The 21,559-nt window shown below is 40.9% G+C and overlaps 1 protein-coding gene across 1 annotated transcript in view; it reads left to right on the top strand.

Annotated features, from left to right (window-relative positions):
- The first annotated feature begins 206 nt into the window (after positions 1 to 206).
- The window catches only part of LOC136877219 (hemolymph lipopolysaccharide-binding protein), a 94,553-nt gene continuing 73,200 nt past the window's right edge, over positions 207 to 21,559 (top strand). The window contains exon 1 of the mRNA XM_067151068.2: positions 207 to 340. The gene's annotated coding sequence lies outside the window, so the exon portion shown is untranslated. The remainder of the gene's footprint in view (positions 341 to 21,559) is intronic.

Here is a 21,559-nt window from a genome sequence, read left to right as displayed (position 1 = left end):
GCACACTGGACATATATAGTCCATCGAATCTATACTAGGAATTAAACCTTGACAACTCTCTTGCTGAGTTCAATGATAAACATCCCACGTGGTAATTGCTGTTTTGAGCTTTGTAACGATGTGTCGCGTCTGTGTCAGGGGTCAAGGGATAACTTATATGTTGTGCTTTGGCAACTTCCAGTCCAGATAACTTTCATAATTTACAGTTCACTGGAGACTTCTGATTTACTGTATATATATGGATGTAACATTACAGCTTGGTCAGCATTGATGTGAGATAAAAGTCTGTGCGATATCCAAGACGTAGAAGTACTTAGTCTGTTTGCTTGATCTAAAACAGGTATGGCTTTCAAGTGTATTTGGTTTTTAAGTAATGGAGGATTAATATTGGGAAATTAAACTCGAACATTTAAAGTGGTGGAGCTCTACAATAAATTGGAATATGATTAAGTCTTGCGTTTAAACAAACGCCTATTTATTTCTTTTTAGATGAAGTTTCAAAATGCCGGGCTGAGTGGCTCAGACGGTTGAGGCGCTGGCCTTCTGATCCCAACGTGGCAGGTTCGATCCTGGCTCAGTCCGGTGGTATTTGAAGGTGCTCAAATGCGCCAGCCTCGTGTCGGTAGATTTACTGGCAAGTAAAATAACTCCTGCGGGACTAAATTCCGGCTCCTCGGCGTCTCCGAAAACCGTAAAAGAGTAGTTAGTGGGACGTAAAGCAAATAGCATTATTATTATTATTATTATTATTATTATTATTATTATTATTATTAAGTTTAAAAATAACATATTATATTCATGACTCATGTCAAATAAGGACAACTAGAAGCATTTTATAGTGTCTATAAGGATCTAAATGGGGGATAGCGTTTAATGTTTACTTTACAGCCTAATGATATGCAGTTTTTTTCTAATTTCGCTCATGTTCTGTAGATTTACAGGCTAACTTGTTTTAATATTCTTCCTAAGACTGAGACGTTGTTTATGGTATTTCCATACTGGAGATAGTGAAATGCAACTAAAATATTTATAGAGTAGGTGCTGATTTTATTACCGAACAGCATGGAATTAATCTGAACAAACAGACAAGATGCAATAGCACGCTGAACACTGTCGGGATAGAAAGTTACGAGACACTAATTTAAGCGTACATTTTCGTTTGACAGTTTGAAATACTGTAATATCTCTAACGACCTTCTCATAATTTTCCCTTAATTGCCTTTTTTTTTCTCATTTATACCCGTTAAAGATTTTGTACAAGGCACTGTGGATACACTACGGAGTCATTTTGAGAATTACTCAAGATACCAAGGAATGAAAAGTGAAAATTCTAACAGTTTGAAAACGAGATTTAGAATGCGCACACTTTCGTAGTATTCAAAAGCGAAAGCTCCCGACATGAATAACGGAATTTTTTTCTTGCTAGCTGCTTTACGTCGCATCGACACAGATAGGTCGTATGGCGACGATGGGACAGGAAAGGGCTAGGAGTGGGAAGGAAGCGGCCGTGGCCTTAATTAAGGTACAGCCCCAGCATTTTCCTGGTGTGAAAATGGGAAACCACGGAAAACTATCTTCAGGGCTGCTGACAATGGGGTTCGATGCCACTATCTCCCGAATACTGGATACTGGCCGCACTTAAGCGACTACAGCTATCGATTATAATTGTTTTAAGAGGAAGTACAACTAGGCAATCACCGTCTATATAACACTAATAAGAGAGAAAAGATGGAAGGGATCCGACATTTTGACAAATGAAGATATCGACCAAAGAAAGACAAGGGACACGAAGGGCGTGAAAATGAAAGACTCCCTAGGTCTCGCAAATCTAACAGCGTCGGGGTCGGAAAATAACAAGAGTTGACCAAGTGAGGTCGGATAGGATAGATGAAAGCGAGGAGCAATGCAAGGAATCAGCTAAGGGTCCCGTGATTGCCAAACCATACTACAAAGTTCACAACGCCTGGATCCCCTTTTAGTCGCCTATTACGACAGGCAGGGGCTACATGGATGTTATTTTTCGCTCTCCCACACAGGGGCCCGCGATACACAGTTTCGGAGTTCCTCCTCTAGAGGGTATTTTTCTTGCAACTTCAAAGTACACTTGTAAGGTTCTTTTGTAGTTGTTTAGGAATAGTCTATGTTTACTACACTGACCAGCAGCATCCGTCAGTGTATTCACACATTCACGGAAATAGCTGAGGAATCAAATTGTTATTGTTTCTAAATTCTAAACGTTGCCTGCTAGCAATAGCGAATTTCACCACTTTGAGATGTATATGCATGATAATGGTCCGCCTCTATGGTGTAGTGTTTAGTGTGATTAGTGTGGTTCGTCCGTCGGATGGGGACTTTAAGCCTTGAGCAGACCTCTTGTGCCGGCACCGAGCTTCACCCTCACCGTTCCTACTATCATACATCACGTCACTCATTTCATCTCATTAACTTCTCCGATGAGGTTAGCGTCAGGAAGAGCATCCGGTCATAAAAACTCACCACGACAGATTCTTCTCACCTCATACACGACCCCGTAGAGAAACGGGACAAGGTTTGGAAAAAAAAATCATCTTTTATATAACTTAATGTTTTGTCTGTACATTGCTCAGAATTAGAAAACAATAGTATTTCTGTATCGGTGCTCTCTAGAGTAAGAAGGAAATGGAATTTTTAATTTTCCGTTTTCTCTCTCTATCTGTCTGTCTGTATGTTCGCGCATCACGAAAAAATGGCTGTAGAGAATTTAATGAAAATTGGAATGCAAAGTCAGGGAATAAAGCACTATACTTTAAGCTATAAGTAATTTTTATTCTCAAAAATTATTAGGGTCCTATCGATAAATACTACATAACAAAAGTTATATAGAATACAATTTCTGATTATTTATGTCGTATACAGTTTTAACGTACGGGCTATTATAACAGAGATATTGATGAATTTAGACTTCTCGTGCTCAGTCCATATCAACGCCAAGCCACGAGAAAATAGGTGAATAGAATTTAGTGAAAATTTAATTTCATCAGTAACACATCGAAGTTTATCGGCGACGACAACTGTATATACAAGTAAACATAATAATAAATTTAATGCACTCTGATAATTATAATGCGTGGTGTGCCACAACCTTTGCCTTATATCTCATCAGATTTACTTTCGGCTCTCTCGTGCCTTGCAAATTGGTGATTTTAATGGAATTGGGAAAGAAAATATTCCATCTTCACCATAAAGAAAGAAACGCGTGATTTTAACCGGATTTCGACACTCGCTTTATTACATTTCATCGAGAATGGACAAAAGTGAACTTAAAATTACTTTTTACTGGACTTTTAGCAAGATTAATATTAAAGGACAGGACATTTTAGCGTATTTCGTTACTTAACACTTTGAGTGCCACGTGAGACCAACGTTGACTCACAGAACTTAATGCCATTCGGGCCGCGTGCGTCCGCTGTGGACTCACGCGCACTCTCAAAGTCTCAGGCCCCGTGGTGCCATACTGTCATCACATTTGACATGTAAACGTATGTTAAATGAAAGTAGGTGGCCAGTACGTCATTAATCTATTCTTGGCCTGTTCATTTGAGAGTCCAGTGTGGCACCACGTAGCCTGTACGTCACTGTAATATATCACCCACAATAAATAAATTATGACATTATTTATTGTTTTCTGATCGTGTTATGTGTACAAATAACAAAATATTGTACTGTATAGTGTACTCATTGTTCATTGTCTCATATCGGGGTCTAGGCCTATAGACAAATTGAAAACATAGGACAAAAAAATTACATGAACTTTCTAGAAAAAATATTTGTAACTTTGTCTCATTCGCAATCACATCACAAAATTGGTACACTTTTTGCATATGAATTTAAAGTATAACAAATGAGACGTTCTGTTTTACAATCACTATCACACTACAAATCTGTGCACTTTGAAGAAACAGTCCAAACAGAAGAAATTTTCACAGGTTGGTCATTTGAACTTAGACTGTAGAGTCTTCCTCATGGCATATGGCCTTCTTGATTCCTGATGGATCTCTTCATAACAATTATTGCATCTCTGTCTTCCCTGTCAGCCTACATCCTCCAGTCGGTGGGGTAATACCTGTTTCTTTGGTACTTGTGAGGGAATGTGAAAATGTTTGATACCGGTACCCGTTAACTGTTCAACAATGTCCTCTTTGAACTGGGTAACAGATATACTCTCATTCCCAAGTTGATTGGAAATATAGATGGCATTTACTATAATTATGCCAATCAATATCTCTATAGCTATTTTTTGTACCATTTTACTCCGTCTCAGGGAAGTACTATAGCTCTTTTTTATGATCTGATAAATCAATGTACGGTTTGTATTTGTTATACTCTATAACACTTCGTGGTTTTTGCTCTTCACCATCCCTCCTCTGAATAGTGACCATCTCACCAGTGTGTTTAGTTGTCAAAATTAAGACGTCTCTTTTATCGTGCCATTTCTGAACAACCACATCAGTGTTACTTTCCCGGGCTCTTGTCTTTCCTCTTGCTAACTTCCTTTTAGTAACATCGGTTGGATTATACTTCCAATTAGATTTCAGTGTTCCAAAGATAAGAGTTTTATTCTTTAGTAGTTCATGAGCTAATGAGACAGACGTATACCAGGTGTCAGGAAGGTGAGAACTGTGCTAGGATACGCCTATAGAGCTGGAAGGTAGTGTCAGTGGCCGCGTGAGACCAATGTGTCACCACAATTTCAACACAATGTTATGACTACAATTTTGGCCAAAGGTGACTAAAAGGTACATTTCTGTAATAAGGTGCACCATTTTATACTCTATAGTAAAACAAGAAAGAATGGCCTGGATGGATTTTTTTTTACTGCATACGTGGCACTTAAGGTGTTAATGCGGACTTCAGAATAGGGGTTACAGAAGGACTAGGACATCTGGTCACCCTATTCTACCAGGAAGATACTGTGTAGCCATGAGGCATAGTGGTGTTCGAAGTAGGTGATAAGGCGAGGGAAAATCTCCATAGATGGAAAATAGAAAACTGCCTGTAGGTTAAACCTGGCATTTAGCAGACTGTACATGCAGGGCTGGTTGTTTCACAGGTCACGTTAGTAAGGGAGCAATGTATCATCGCAACTGTTGTTTAGTTCCAGTCTCAGGCGATCAGTCCCTGTCGGTATTGCTGTGTCTAGCATGGGCCTAGCCGGCTACTAAGCCTTGCCGCGAAAGATCTTACGACCTGTTAGAAAAAGCGTGCAGGCGAAGAGAAATGTTATTCTAAATCCTGCATACTTCACCCGTTAGATTGGTTTATATCGCATAAAGCATACGTCACAACACAGACAGATATTTTCTTCCTAGGAATTGTTGAAACTTAAATTCCAAGAATACTTAGGCCCGGTTTCTTCAACGAATGTGAAGTGTTGACACTGCTGTTAAGGAGACTTAACACACAATTTAACAAAATGGTCGTCTCATCAAGAATTGTTAACTCTAACAATTGTTAAATCCTGTGTTAAATTAACCTAGCAGCACCCCTGTGTTAAACCTCTTAACAATTGCAAAAATTTCAAAATGGAGAAATGTAGAAGACGTAAGTTTGAAGCTTTATTGCTGTATGAGGACTATTTATAAACTGAAGAAGGCAAAGGACGACCCATACTAAGAAATAACGACCTTTTAGAGTTGTCAGAAGAACGATTTCTAATTACCGAAGCCATAATGAACAAGGTACTAGACGATATAGGTTAGAGTTTCCAACAGATTGCAACTTACCAATCTCTCCAATGCAGCAGTTGCTTATAGATTTTACAAGGATGGGTCAGACCCTGCGTCCAATCGACTTCAACTAGCTTAATGTACCTGTTCGGGGACACTCAACAGTAACTCGTGTAGAAGGGTTTGGGTCAATACCGTACAGTTTCGTTTTCGAAATAAATGAGGACAAATGTCATGAGGCAGGATCCGCTTCGGACCACGTGGAAGGGATAGAACACTAAAATGCGAACACATTTAACTTGAACTTGTTAGGTCCGCAACCTAATAATTTCCGAAAAAAATACGAATTCCCGATTGTAAAGCACCGCGTATATACTTAAAAAGTTGCGCACTAGTCAAGAGTAGCAGTGGCCGAGTGGACATCGTAGTTGTCTACGAACCACGACGATGAGAGTTCGAGTCCCGCCCTAGATTACTTTTTTTATATACAAATTTAATTAATTATTTCAGGGAATGAGAAGGTAAAAATGCGAATAAAAGTAATGATCAAATTGCAGTGGAATTTTATTTCCAACCTCAAATTAATATAGTCCGCCTCTGTGGTGTAGTGGTTAGCGTGATTAGCTGCCACCCCCGGAGGTCCGGGTTCGATTCCTGGCTCTGCCACGAAATTTGAAAAGTGGTATGAGGGCTGGAACGGGATCCACTCAGCCTCGGGAGGTCAACTGAGTAGAGGAGGGTTCGATTCCCACCTCAGCCATCCTCGAAGTAGTTTTCCGTGGGTTCCCACTTCTCCTCCAGGCAAATGCCGGGATGGTACCTAACTTCAGGCCACGGCCGCTTCCTTCCCTGTCCCATCCAATCTTCTTTCCATCCCTCCACAAGGCCCCTGTTCAGCACAGCAGGTGAGGCCGCCTGGGGGGGGGTATTGATCATTCTCCCCAATTGTATCCCCGACCCAAAGTCTGAAGCTCCAGGACACTGCCCTTGAAGCGGTAGAGGTGGGATCCCTCGTTGAGTCCGAGGGAAAAACCGACCCTGGAGGATAAACAGATTAAGAAGAGATCCAGCAGTAACTGTGAGAACGTTTAGACCTATATTAATTTCAGGTAGAAAACAAAGTGTACCGGTACTGCAATTTGCGTAATATTTTTGTTCCAAATTTTAAATAACGTTCCCTGAAATGAGACTCGAACTCACGTCTACGACGCTCGCAGACAAGTACGATGACCACTATGCCACAACTCCTAAGTATATACGCCTTCCATTGGAATCGGGGATTTATCAATTTTTCAGAAGTTATTAGGTTGCGGACGTGACATGTTTGTAATGACATCTGACCTCGAGACACTTTCCGTGTAGGACTAATTGTAGGAGCAAAAGATCTTCATAGGTCGACGTCTGGAACAAATAGGTTTTTTTTAAGAAAAAAAAAGGCCTAATTGTAGGCGACTATGTTCACGAGGGCAAGAAAAGAGTGTGTAGAATTCTACAAAGAATTCTTGCTGCCATTGCAGCATTAACAAGGCATTACATTATTTTCCCCCCAATAATAGAATGCCCGAAAATCATTCAAAACATATCAATTATCACATTTTCCCGGTGATGTAGGAACCTTAGATTGCACTCCTACAAGAATAGGCTATATCGAATGTTGTGATATAACAGTCCGTTATTTCATTTTTGAAGCACACTCGCATAATTTTAAATTAAAACTATAACAATATTTGTCTCGCATTCATCATAATAACGCTGTTGTTGCGTCTTACTTGACATGTTTACTTCTTAGCGGTCTCCGCTAACCATAACCTATAATAATGTCAACCATGTGTCTGTGTAACACCGCCGTCTCGATTCTCCTATACTGCCTGCTCTATGCGAGTCTTTTTGCGACTACGCTGAGACATAATTTCTCCGCTAGATGGCAGGCATAGACGCACAGTGGTCTAAACTTATTCTAATGACGACAGCCTACAAAACACTATGCAGTATGGTCATATGTTCACTGAAGCTCGTAAATTACATCAGTAATATTAAATATCGGCAAAATTACCTGCACGAAGTCGCAGTTGGCCTCTTCATGCACAATTTAAAGATTTTCCTGGACGAAGGCTTGGAGTGGTACCGTACATTTTGTGTTCTTGCCAACGCAATATCAAATAATAGAGGTCTTACGAACTTAGTTAGCATAATATCACTAACATTTTGCTGATGTTCTTTGACCTCGCACTGTAACAAAACACATTCTGAAAGTTTTTTAAATATTTGTTTTACGTCGCACCGATACAGATGGGTCTTATGGCGATGATGGGATAGGAAAGGCCTAGGAATGGGAAGGAAGCGGCCGTGGCCTTAATTAAGGTACAGCCCAGAATTTGTCTGGTGTGAAAATGGGAAACCACGGAAAACCAACTTCAGGGCTGCCGACCGTGGGGTTCGAACCCACTATCTCCCGGATGCAAGCTCATAGCTGCGCGCTCCTAACCGCACGGCCAACTCGCCCGGTATTCTGAAAGGGAAGACGTCGCAAGTCCTCGTATTACGCTCATACGCTTGAAGGACTTCGACAATAGGGCACATCAGTTTAAACGAACTCCTGGAGATGCTTCACCAGAGCAACAAAACTAGGTTTCGGGTATCGAACTCCTCCTCTGTCCTGATGTATAATCAGTTCCATTTAGAGGTGTCGAAGCTCTAGGCAGTGAGATGTTGACACAAATGTCACACTCCATCCTCTCTTCAACAACACGAACCTAGTACCCGTAAGTTAGGATTTGATTTCCTGTTTCTAGTTTGATTGGAATATTATCGTCTGGATATCTGAGGTTGTCCAAAATGTCTAAACATGAAGGCGTTTTGTGATTGTCCGTCACAATGTTTATCATAAGGAATCCACTATCCTCCACGGCTTTAATCACCGTCTGAAAAAAAAAAAATCCGCAGCCTTTTTCCAGTCATTCGACCGGGCCAGGAATGGAATGAATGAAGCCTCCATCTAGCAGGGAGGATAGGAATTGTGCCGGCTGGCGAAGCCTGTCGCACCACTCCGGGGCAATGATTAATGAATGACAGATGAAATGAAATGATATTCGAGAGTGTTTCTGGAATTAAACATGACAGGGAAAATCGGAGTATCCGGAGAAAAACCTGTCCCGCCTCCGCTTTGTCCAGCACAAATCTCACATGGAGTGACCGGGATTTGAACCACAGAACCCCGCGGTGAGAGGCCGGCGTCTACCGTCTGAGCCCGCGGAGGCTCCATCAAATTCTGAAATAAGGTGTAAAGGCACAGATGCGAGAGTAATCTGAGGATATCCAATTACTTCCTTCATTAGGTCCTTGCCTAGATAAAGCCAAATACAGTAGAGACAATACACGACACTGAACGAGATATCGAGAGACAGCTATTGGAGCTCACTCTAGCGGATAGACCTGAACGGTACTGATTCTGTCGTAAGAGCACGTGTATTTTTGTGTGAAGTTTTTGGTGTTATTTATGCGTTTTCAGTGAGTTGACATAATTAAATAGTAGCGTGTGTCATTCCTTGATATCTCCTCTCAACATGAGGGGAAAGATATGTGCTGTGTTTGGCTGCAGTAATTACGAAGTAGAGAAAAATGCGCCCTCGTTCTTCAGGTTCCCTCGTGACAAGAACATGTAAGTAATATTGTGTTTGCATATATATTCTTCCAGTGACAGAGATTTTTATAGTACTTCATAATCTTCTGACCTGCTCGACCCATGTTTTAACGGGCTTAAAATATAATACGCATATTTTATTGTATAGTGCAGCAGTTAACCTTCAATACCGATGTGTTGTTGTAGGTGTGATCTGTGGGTTTTGAAATGTCACAGAAGCAATTTGGATAAAGTGTACAAGAAAGAAGGGACGTTACGCTTGTACAAGAATTATAAGATCTGTTCAGATCATTTCCAGGCCAGCGACTTTAAAAATCCTCGACTATACAGCCAAGGGTATGTTACATTTTTACTCTAATTGTACGTAAATATTCCTCAAAGCATCACTATCGACAACATCTTCAAACTTTTCTTTCTTTTATCCCTCTTCTCAGATTAAAGCCGGGATTTTATAGACTTTCTTTCTGTTAGTAGGCTTCATGTTAAGAGGAAAATTGTCCAGCTATTAAATGTTAATTCATTGTATCATATGTGTAAGGAATGTGCCGATATTTTTTTTGACAAATGTCTTAATGTTATGATACATTGTTTTTAAATGAGGAAAAAAGACAAATCCAACCGTAAAATTTCAGGCAGGTATGCTAAAGCTAAAAAAGTAATGCATAAATGAAAGATCAAGCCATTTCACAGCAGTCCATTTCACACCTTGTTTATATGTCTAATTTCAGTCTTTGAATAATAACCTTTTAAATAATGCTTCATTCATTTATCCAGAATTGCTTTAGCAACTTCGAAGTTAATATCTCATTACCACTTTCTTTCTAGACGTAATTTATTTATCCATTTCCGTATATACATTTCCATTGATATTTGAATTTAGCGCGATTTGTTCAGGTCAAGTCACTAGGAGCGCCACCGTCGAATTGTCTCCCATTTTAGCAAGGCGAAATCCGTAAGTGTCGTGTATTGTCTCTACTGTATTTGATAAAGCCGACAGCCGCTTTTCTCGCAATTATCTTCTAGACGGTATTTCATGGAGTCGTATATTTTCTGGCTGCGAACAACCTTGACGAGATTGGCAACATGGTATACAACAGTTGAATATTTCGGGGAAAGAATCTGAATTTTCAATTCTACGAAAAATATACCTTGCACGAACGGAAAGAAACAAGTATCAACACCTTAAAATCACTTGAAATATCTATAAACATAACATGATTAATTCATTTTACAGTTCTATTCAAAATATATCTTGTACGAACGAAAGTGACCAGACACGTTTACTCATTGTACAAAATATACCAGGTTTTCACACACATTCATGCACCAATAATACAGTGCTACACCCACACCGACAGCGAAGATTGTGCGTCTACTGCTGCACTCTTACGGCGATTTGGAGAACTATTGGTAGTCGCGCCTTCCTGTGTTAAACTAGTGGCATAGAGCAGGCAGTATAAGAGGATCGAGACGGCGGTGCTGTGTAACAAAATACTATTTCAACACGCCACTAGGAGCGCTATATGTAAAGAAACAAAAGACGCTCACTGCTAAACGCGTTCAGAAATCTTACGGAAATGTGTTAATTTGTCTTTAACAATTGTTTCGTAACAAATGTTGGAAATAAGTTCGTGAAACAGGGTACTTTTAAACGAAGTGTTAAATTAATAACAATTATTAGTTAACATTTGTTAAGCAAAATTTAACATAGAGTTGAAGAAACCGGGCCTTAGTGGTTTCCAGTTTAATATTACTAGCAGTTCAGGCAGTGTATCCACGTATAAGGATCCCGGACTTACTCTGTTTGCAAAAGAACTACCCGCTTCCCTGGTGGATTTGCGTAATTAGACTTTCTATAGACTCTAATAGCAAAGATCAAATAAGATTCCTAATGAGGAAAGAAATTAATACTCCCCCAGAATAATGTTGTATAATCTACTTTTTATATATCTGAGTTATAGCATATTTTGTGCTGAGCCAGCACACGAGGTCATTGACCCCTAGTAGTGTACCTAGGGGTTCTAACCCGAGGTCATTGACCCCCACTTGAGTAGTAGGGCAAAAGGGATTCGCGGATTTTGTATATGAGAGCAAGCCTAACACCACAGTCCCCATCTTGGAGGGGCCTAACCTCACAGGGTCTAGTTTTACGGTCAAATGCCCTTTCTGGCACCATCTTGGAAGGGGCCTAACTTCACAGGTCCTACGTTTACGGCCAGATGCCCTTCCCTCATCAAGGCGCCATTTTGGAGGGGTCTAAGTATATAGCCGCCATCTTGGGCCCAGTTTTACGGTCAGATGCCCATTCGCTTCTCACATACGCCATTTTGGAGGGGCCTATCATTACAGTTGCCATCTTGGGCCCAGTTTTACGGTCAGATGTCTTTCTCTCCTCTTAGACGGCATTTTGTAGGGGCCTATCCTCACATTCACCATCATCTTGCCCGGTTTAAACGGTCAGATGCCCTTCCCTCCTCCCCATGTGGCTAAGTTTTACGATCAGGTGCCCATCCCTCCTCCTCATCTGGCCCAGTTTTAAGGACAGGTGCTCTTCCCTCCTCACCTGGCCTAGTTTTACGGTCAGATCCCCTTCGCTCCTCAACTGACCTTGTTTGACTGACCGATGCTCTTCTCTCCTCCTCATCATCTTCCTAGTAGCGTACTCCTCCTGATCTGGCTCAGTTTTTTAAGGTAGTACGCCCTTCTATCCTCATCTGACCTAGTTTTACAGTTAGATGCCCTTCCTGACGTCAGAGGGATTTGTGATGAGATGATTGTTATGAATGGATTTTTTATAACCGGATGCCCTTCCTGACCTCAAGCTTATTACGCAAGATAATAAGATGAAATGAATAACATGTTATATGATAGTAGGAAGGGAGAGGGTAAAACCCTTCTCCTGTCGAATAGCATCAAAAGGTCTGCACAAAGCTTTACGTCCCCATCCATCAGACAAAAAGCCATTATCAGCGTTATATGCCCCTCGCTGCAAAGAGGAGAGGATGGCTTTTTTCTAGCACACACAATCTAATAATTCGAATTTGTATACTACTACTTACCTTACCCTGTTACGCTGAATGGCTCGGACGGTGCTGGCCTTCCTGCCGCAAACAGTGCAGGTTCAATCTTGTCTCAGGTGTGCGGGTAGAGGGAGGGGGGAGGACCGGCAATTTTGTGCGCTAAGATCCCCGGGTTCGAAAAACAGAATTATATTTTTACTAATTAACATTACAATTGATGCTCTAACTGATAGTTTGTTATTGGGAATTTGAAACCCGGGCCTCTAGTTGTGAATTAATGAACATTTATTCAGTTTAATAGTAAAAACATATCTGCAAGTAAGTATTCTCATTTGTCTGCAAAAGCAGCCGCTCGCGAGTTGTGAGCCCCTTGGCAATGATATAAAATAGCATCTTCTGTCCACAGTGAAGAATTGGAGAGATAACAATTATTGAAATTTTAACGTAATTGAATTCGAATTTAATTATATCGTGAGAAGAATGAAGGACAATTCAAAATTATGGACACGATTTCCTAAATTTATTCTGTGAAATCTAATAAACATATCCTAATGTGAGTCATGTGCTAAGAACGGTAAACTCTCAAAGTTCTTTTCAGTCATATCACAAGTGTTCTATGTGAGCACCTCGCGTAACACGACATCCATCAAGCCGATAGTTTATCTCCTACAAAACCTTGTGTAGTGTGTCGCGGTCAATATCTGCGATGGCTGCTGTGATGCGGGCACGAAGGTCGTCCAATGTTAGTGGAAGAGGTGGTACGTAAACATGATCATTTACGAAACCCCACAAGAAGAAATAACATCTGGTTAAGTCGGGGGAACGCGATGGCCAACGAATGAGAGTTCGATCCTCCTGAGATGCACGACCTATCCAGCGTTATGCCAATGTCTCGTTGCACCAGTTGCAAGTGGTAAGGTTTCGTTCGTAAACGTTTCCGCAGAATGCGCCAAACAGTTGCCTGTGGAAGTTCAAGTTGCCTCGCTGCCCGGTAGGTGGACTTCTGCGGACTCCGCACGAAACTGGCGCGAATACGTTCCACTGTCTCTTCCCCGGTCGAAGAGTAGTATAATGCAGGGATTCTGCGGCCTCCTCCCGCGGGAAATTTGAATTTTGGCGGGAAATTTGAATTCTGGCGGGAAATTTGAATTTTGGCGGGAAATTTGAATTTTGGCGGGAGATTTGAATTTGTAAACAAAGCCACGTGCTTTTTGACAGCTGTCATCGACAACAACGCATCGCTAACCTCACTGCTGCCATCTTGACGGGCCTAAACCTCAGTAGTACCAACTTAACCTAACTAGCGTGAGGTAAACAAAGCCACGTGTTTTTTGACAGCCACGTACTTTATGACAGACAACAACGCATCGCTAACCTCAGTACTGACATCTTGACGGTCTTAAACCTCAGTAGTGCCAACTTAACCTCACTAGTGCGAGGTAAACAAAGCCACATGTTTTTTTGACAGCCACGTGCTTTTTGACAGACAACAACGCATCGCTAACCTCAGTACTGCCATCTTGACGGGCCTAAACCTTAGTGGTACCAAATTAACCTAACTAGCGTGTGATAAACAAAGCCACGTGCTTTTTGACAGCCACGTGCTTTTTTGACAGCTGTCAACCGCCATCTTTAATCACCGTGCTGCCCTCTTTAGCTACTTACCTTTGAAATGTGGTGGCGGTAAATTCCACGTGCTTTACAAACCCAGGTGATTTTCTGACAGCTGTCATCCGCCATCTTTAATCCAGAGAGAACAGTGCTGCCCTCTATGTGGTGGCGGCAAATTCCACGTGCTCTTGTTTGGAAACAAATCAACATGCATTTTTGACAGCTGTCAACCGCCATCTTTAATCACAGTGCTGCCCTCTTTAGCTACTTACCATTGACAGCTGTCATCCGCCATCTTTAATACAGAGAGATACGTCACAGCAGTCATCCGCCATCTTGCATCCGAAACCTCAGTGCTGCACTCTTTAGCTAGATACCTTTGAAATGTAGTGGCGGCAAATTCTTTATGCTCATGTTTGGAAACAACCTATGCGCTTTTTTTTTTGTCAGCTATCAATCACCATCTTTAATCTAGAGAGCGCCGTGCTGCCCTCTATGTGGTGGTGGTAAATTCTACACGCTTTACAAACCCATGTGCTTTTCTGACAGCTGTCAACCGCTAGAGAGCACCGTGCTGCCCTCTTTATGCCGGTGATAAATTCCACGTGCTTTTTGACAGCTGTCATACGCTATCTTGCATAACAAACCTCAGTGCTGTACTCTTTAGCTAGATACCTTTGAAATGTGGTGGCGATAAATTCCACGTGCTCTTGTTTAGTAAACAAAGCCACGTGCTTTTTTGACAGCTGTCGTCCGCCATCTTTAATCAATAGAGCACTGTGCTGCGGGTAAATTCGTCAGCTGTCATCCGCCATCTTTAATCCACAGAGCACCTTGCTGCTCTCTGTAGTAGCGGGTAATTTGAAAAGTTCTGTTAGCTGTCATCCGCCATCTTTAATCAAGAGAGCACCGTGCTGCCATCTTTAGTTGAACTGTGGTGGCGGCAAATTCCACGTGCTCTTGTTTAGTAAACAAACTCACGCGCTTTTTGCCAGCTGTCATCCGCCATCTTACATCGCAAACCTCAGTGCTACACTCTTTAGTTGAAAAATGGTGGCGGATAATTGTGAAGTGGAACTGGGAAACGATACAAGTGCCACAAAATGCAAAATGCGTTTTTTTCGCTAAAAGTGATCTATGTGCCATCGCCAATAATATGGAAAAGGATATAAGTTGAACCAACCACCCTTTGTAGTTCAAACTCTGTCCGATAGATGGAGCCTGATACAAGTCCAACGGCATTTGTTGTAGGGAGTGATACAAGTGCCAGCTCGCTCTGTGGAACTGTTTGCGCGCCAACGAGTTGTTTACTTGCAGAAAGTTAGCAAAATGCAAGCTGCGAATGGTGGGACAAAAGCAAAACAACGTATTGTTAACAGAGAACGTCGCATTCATGGACGTCCTTATGTTAATGGCAAAGGTGAAATGAAACCAGGGAAACTTCCGCCTCCATCTACGGTATGTATGATATATTTTTTCCGCCTGCAGCCATGCATGTAGGTTATGTATACATTCACGACTGCTAACAAAATTAAATTTCAATAAACCTCTCTCCCATTTAAATTCGATTATCGTGATCACCTTAACTAAATTAAGATTTCATGATTATAATCCTCATTTGCTTATTACAGGCGAGCTGCAAGTGTAAATACAAGTGCCGAGACCTGTCGCAGGAGCAGAAAGAACGACTCTTCTTAGAATTTTACGAGCTTTCTAATGAGCAACAGGGAACATACCTCATGAATCGCATAGACATTGTGAACATTGCTAGAAGGCGACATGGAACTTATTCGGATCCCAGCGAAAGCAAGCGACAAGCGACTATGTGTTATTCAGTTCCGAGTGGAAACGGTCTTGTCCAGGTATGTGCGAAAACATTTAAAGAAATTTTTGGTGTGTCCAACAGAAGGATACAAACATTGAATATGAAGAAGAAATTGGGCAACAGCGCCTACAATGATCAAAGAGGAAGATACCCTTTGTCTCACATCCATAAGATGAAGTATACTGAGGAAGACCATAACCTCGTTCGCGAGCACATACAGTCATTTCCGAAAGAGGAGAGCTATTATGGAAGGAATGCTAGTAGCAAGCTGTATCTGAGTGCTGATTTAAATGTCAGTCGCATGTATCATGCATTCCAGCTCAAATATCCTGAATCCCATGTGCAGTACAAGTATTATCAAGGAGTTTTAAAGAACGATTTTCCGAATGTGTCATTTGGTAAGCCTAAAACTGACACATGCCGTACCTGTGATCATATGCATATTCAACTTAAAGCTTCTCCAGCTACAAAGACTGCAATAGAAAAGCAACTTGAATTACATCAACGTAAGGCTGAGAAAGCACTTTCTTTACTAAGCAAAGATAGACATGCATCACAGATGCCTTTAAGTGACATGTTATGTGTATCCATGGACCTGCAGCAAGTTCTTTTCACACCAACCTTAACACATAGTGCTATGTTCTATTCAAGGCAGCTCTCAAATTTCAATTTGTGTGTTAATATTGGCGATACTGGTGATAGCTACATGTGCATGTGGCACGAGGGTATAGCAGGTCGCGGAGGCAACGAAATTGCTTCATGTCTCTTCCGTGTTCTCACATCCCATAACAATACTAAGATGAGACTGACACTGTGGTGTGATAACTGCGCCGGACAAAACAAAAATCGAATGATTTTAATGGTACTAGTGTACCTAGCAACACAAAAGCAGTTTGAGTACATAGATATGAAATTTCTTGTCAGTGGCCACAGTTATATGCCATGTGATCGGGATTTCGGTGTGATCGAGAAACGTAAGAAAGTGTGTAAAGCTATGGTGCCGGAGGATCTCCATAACATTGTTAGGTCGGCCAGGATTAAGAAACCTTTCAAAGTAACAGCTATGCAAAGTAGCGACTTCCTGGATTTTGCTTCTAAGGCCGATGAGTTCCTGAATACTACGAAGGTACAAATAAGTAAGGTTTCATGGATTCAGGTTTCCTCCACTACTCCCACGACTATCAAAACTAGGCGCACATTCAATGCTATGGAAGAGTGGACAACACACCAAGTTCTAAAAAAAGGGAAGAAAGTGCAAGATATTTTAACTTTGAAGTTCAGCCCTTCCAATTCTGGCAGCAAAATTTCAGCAGAGAAAAAAAAAAGATCTTCTGGCAATGCTGGAATATATGGATCCAAAGTATTATGACTTTTATAAAGAACTTTGTAAGTGAGAAATGCTGGGAACCTTTGTTACGTAATGTTATGAATGAACGATATTAGACCTACTTTGCTCTCTCATATTTTTGTCATCAGTTGCATAGTATAGTATGTTCTTTAATAAATTCCGTTCAACATAATAATATTGTCACTGTCGATATCATGCTCCCTGCTCCTCACACTTGTATCACTTTCTAAAGACATTTCGCATGGCACTTATATCTTTCCCGAAAACTGTACATTTGTTGCACTTCTGCGTCTCAATGAGCAGGACTGTACTACACTGTTCTATATCATTATCTTTCTTTTAACCTAAATGATACCTGGAAATTGTCAAAATGTAGTAAAACATATTAGTTTCAACGTAATATAGTTTTCTTTAATTTCCCACGATGTTTGATTTTGGCACATATATCGTTTCCCAGTTCCACTTCACAATTTGAAAAGAAAAATTCCACAGCAGCCATCTCTCGACGCTAAATGCACAAGATGGTGGCTATACATGACTCCTTAAAGGTGCTTATGCGAGATGATCGCTATAGATAGATTCTTATGAGACGCCCTTGGGATGCTTGCGCAAGATGGCGGTTATACAAGGCTCCTTATGAGACACCCTAGGGATGCTTGCGCAAGATGAAGGTTGCTCTTATGAGGCGGCTTACGGATCCTTGCACAAGATGCCTAGAGACGCCCTAAGGATGCTTGCGCAAGATGGCGGACGCAAGATGGCGGCTATACATAGCTCCTTATGAGACAGCCAGTACTCGATACAACATGTGATCAGAACATTGATTGATGTGTTCAGAACACAAAATAAGTGATCAAGACTAGAATCGAACACTGTACTCGATGTCGTTAACTTCAACATGTGATTAAAACATTGTTTGGTGTGTTCAGAACACTACATAAGTAGAATCGAACGCTGTACAACATGTTAGGGGATACCTTTGTTCTAAGAAGATCACATAGAAACATAACAAGACTAGAATCGAACACTGCACTCGATGTCGTTAACCTTAACTTGCGAACAGAACATTCATTGATGTGTTCAGATCACTAAGCAAGTAGAACCGAACACTGTACAACATGTTAGGGGATACCTTTGTTCTAAGAAAATTAGATTGAAACATAACAAGACTAGAATCGAACACTGCACTCGATGTCGTTAACCTTAACATGTGATCAGAACATTGAGTGATGTGTTCAGATCACTAAACAAGTAGAACCGAACACTGTACAACATGTTAGGGGATACCTTTGTTCTAAGAAGATCAGATTGAAACATAACAAGACTAGAATTGAACACTGCACTCGATACAACATGTGATCAGAACATTGATTGATGTGTTCAGATCACTAAACAAGTAGAAGCGAACACTGTACAACATGTTAGGGGATACCTTTGTTCTAAGAAAATTAGATTGAAACATAACAAGACTAGAATCGAACACTGCACTCGATGTCGTTAACCTTAACATGTGATCAGAACATTGATTGATGTGTTCAGATCACTAAACAAGTAGAACCGAACACTGTACAACATGTTAGGGGGTACCTTTGTTCTAAGAAGATCAGATTGAAACATAACAAGACTAGAATTGAACACTGCACTCGATACAACAGGTGATCAGAACATTGATTGATGTGTTCAGATCACTAAACAAGTAGAACCGAACACTGTACAACATGTTAGGGGATACTTTGTTCTAAGAAGATCAGATTGAAACATAACAAGACTAGAATTGAACACTGCACTCGATACAACATGTGATCAGAACATTGATTGATGTGTTCAGATCACTAAACAAGTAGAAGCGAACACTGTACAACATGTTAGGGGATACCTTTGTTCTAAGAAAATTAGATTGAAACATAACAAGACTAGAATCGAACACTGCACTCGATGTCGTTAACCTTAACATGTGATGCGATACAACATGTTAGGGGATACCTTTGTTCTAATAAAATTAGATTGAAGCATAGCAAGACTAGAATCGAACACTGTAAGAACATTGTTTGATGTGTTCAGAGCAAAAGTACAACTTCAATGATTTACCTAGTGTAAAACACACACTGTGCACATATCGCATAGCTATCTCGCCTATCACTTGCCTAGTATGAAAATCAAAAACACACTGTGCACATATCGCATAGCTAACTCGGCAACACTTCAAATGATTTGCTTAGTACGAAAATAAAAAATCTATACCGCGTAGCTAACTCGTTCATCGCACTACTAAGACGCTTAGTAATTTCAAATACACTGATATATGTCATACGAAAATCATGAAAGCACACTGCGTAGCCAACTCGCTCGGGTCACTGGCTTAGTAATTGCAAGACGACTAGAACACTGATACACACACGGATAAGAATGTTGCGAGATACTACATACTTACATGTTAAAAAAATATTGGGGGTGAAAGATCATAAATTATATGTACACATGTTGTCTCCTCCAAGTTGTAAGACGAAATAGACGCAGTACTGCGAGTTTCCGCTCTAGCTGGCGAACGGAAGTAGCATGATACCTCAGCAAAAAAAAAAATGCGTGAGCTTGCATACATGCAAGTCAGACACAATGATGGATACCGCGATTCAAATCCTGGCAACTTATGCCGTCAGGAAGGGCATCCGGCGAGCATCTAGCTGTAAATCCCCGATTCTCATGTTAGAAAGGGCAACTTGTTGTAAAACATTCTTAATCCCAGTTCTTTGACGTCAGGGAGGGCAACCGGTCGAAAACAATAGTGTATGATGTAAGAGGCTAGATACTGCTAGTTTTGCGTCAGGAAGGGCAACTAGTCTTAAAACAAATTCTTCTGATTTAAAATCTTAGTTTTGCGTCAGCAAGGGCATCCGGCTGTAAAACAATAGTTCATGATACAGCGATTTAAAATCTAATAAGAGCATCTAGCTGTAAATCCCCGATTCTCGTGTTAGAAGTTGAAAAACAGATTCTTAATCTGAGTTCTTTGACGTCAGGAAGGGCAACCGGTCGAAAACAATAGTGTATGATGTAAGAGGCTAGATACTGCCAGTTTTGCGTCAGGAAGGGCAACTAGTCTTAAAACAAATTCTTGCGATTTAAAATCTTAGTTTTGCGTCAGCAAGGGCATCCGGCTGTAAAACAATAGTTCGTGATACAGTGATTTAAAATTTACGAAGAGCATCTAGATGTAAAACCCCGATTCTCGTGTTAGAAGTTGTAAAACAGATTCTTAATCCGAGTTCTTTGACGTCAGGAAGGGCAACCGGTCGAAAACAATAGTGTATGATGTAAGAGGTTAGATACTGCTAGTTTTGCGTCAGGAAGGGCAACTAGTCTTAAAACAAATTCTTGCGATTTAAAATCTTAGCTTTGCGTCAGGAAGGGCATCCGGCTGTAAAACAATAGTTCACGATACAGCGATTTAAAATCTAAGAAGTGCATCTAGTTGTAAAACACCGATTCTCGTGTTAGAAGTTGTAAAAGAGATTCTTAATCCAAGTTCTTTGACGTCAGGAAGGGCAACCGGTCGAAAACAATAGTGTATGATGTAAGAGGCTAGATACTGCCAGTTTTGCGTCAGGAAGGGCAAATAGTCTTAAAACAAATTCTTGCGATTTAAAATTTTAGTTTTGCGTCAGGAAGGGCATCCGGCTGTAAAACAATAGTTCGTGATACAGTGATTTAAAATCTAAGAAGAGCATCTAGCTGTAAAACCCCGATTCTCGTGTTAGAAGTTGTAAAAGAGATTCTTAATCTGAGTTCTTTGACGTCAGGAAGGGCAACCGGTCGAAAACAATAGTGTATGATGTAAGGGGTTAGATACTGCTAGTTTTGCGTCAGGAAGGGCAACTAGTCTTAAAACAAATTCTTGCGATTTAAAATCTTAGTTTTGCGTCAGGAAGGGCATCCGGCTGTAAAACAATAGTTCGTGATACAGCGATTTAAAATCTAAGAAGAGCATCCAGCTGTAAAACCCCGATTCTCGTGTTAGAAGTTGTAAAATAGATTCTTAATCCGAGTTCTTTGACGTCAGGAAGGGCAACCGGTCGAATACAATAGTGTATGATGTAAGAGGTTAGATACTGCTAGTTTTGCGTCAGGAAGGGCAACTAGTCTTAAAACAAATTCCTGCGATTTAAAATCTTAGTTTTGCGTCAGGAAGGGCATCCGGCTGTAAAACAATAGTTCACGATACAGCGATTTAAAATCTAAGAAGTGCATCTAGCTGTAAAACTCGTGTTGAGGGTGATTCATTTGTCGGATGGGGGTGATCCTACTCTTGTGTATTACATTCTCAGGTAGTTTCGAGGGCGTGCAAAGAGCCAGCATTAAGTAAGGGCTGTTGATGGGGACGTTGAACCTTGTGCAGACTCCTTCGAAAATGAT

Source organism: Anabrus simplex, chromosome 7 (assembly GCF_040414725.1).
Source record: "Anabrus simplex isolate iqAnaSimp1 chromosome 7, ASM4041472v1, whole genome shotgun sequence".
Taxonomy (NCBI): domain Eukaryota; kingdom Metazoa; phylum Arthropoda; class Insecta; order Orthoptera; family Tettigoniidae; genus Anabrus; species Anabrus simplex.
The sequence above is the reverse complement of the archived record's forward strand: the minus strand, read 5'-3'. Positions and strand labels throughout refer to the sequence as shown.